The following is a 383-nucleotide window of genomic DNA, read 5'->3' on the forward strand; positions in this document are numbered from 1 at the left end:
TTGGGTTAATACCGTGAAAAACCATGAACTTTGGGTCCATTTCCAAATTTTCTATGAATTTTTTCTTTATCAAATTTTCATGTACTTATGGGGTTGAACAATTTTTCCATGTTTTTTTCTCCGATGAAGCTCCGAGCTGACGTGTCGCTTACGTGGTAATACCAAGCTGACCTGTCGCCCACGTGGTAATACCAAGTTGATGTGGCACGCAGTGGGGGGTCAGTAGAGTAGAGCAGAGCAGAGTCGGCAGAGCTGAGTCGTAGAGTCGGGGCAGAGCTGAGTCGGGCAGAATCGGCAGAGCTGCCTCTGGCAGCTCTGCACTCTGGCAAGGCTTAGTCAGCTCTGGAACTCTTCGTCATCTTCAATTTTAGACTCGCATCAAT

The sequence above is a fragment of the Salvia miltiorrhiza genome, chromosome 2 (genome assembly GCF_028751815.1).
Source record: "Salvia miltiorrhiza cultivar Shanhuang (shh) chromosome 2, IMPLAD_Smil_shh, whole genome shotgun sequence".
Taxonomy (NCBI): Eukaryota; Viridiplantae; Streptophyta; class Magnoliopsida; order Lamiales; family Lamiaceae; genus Salvia; species Salvia miltiorrhiza.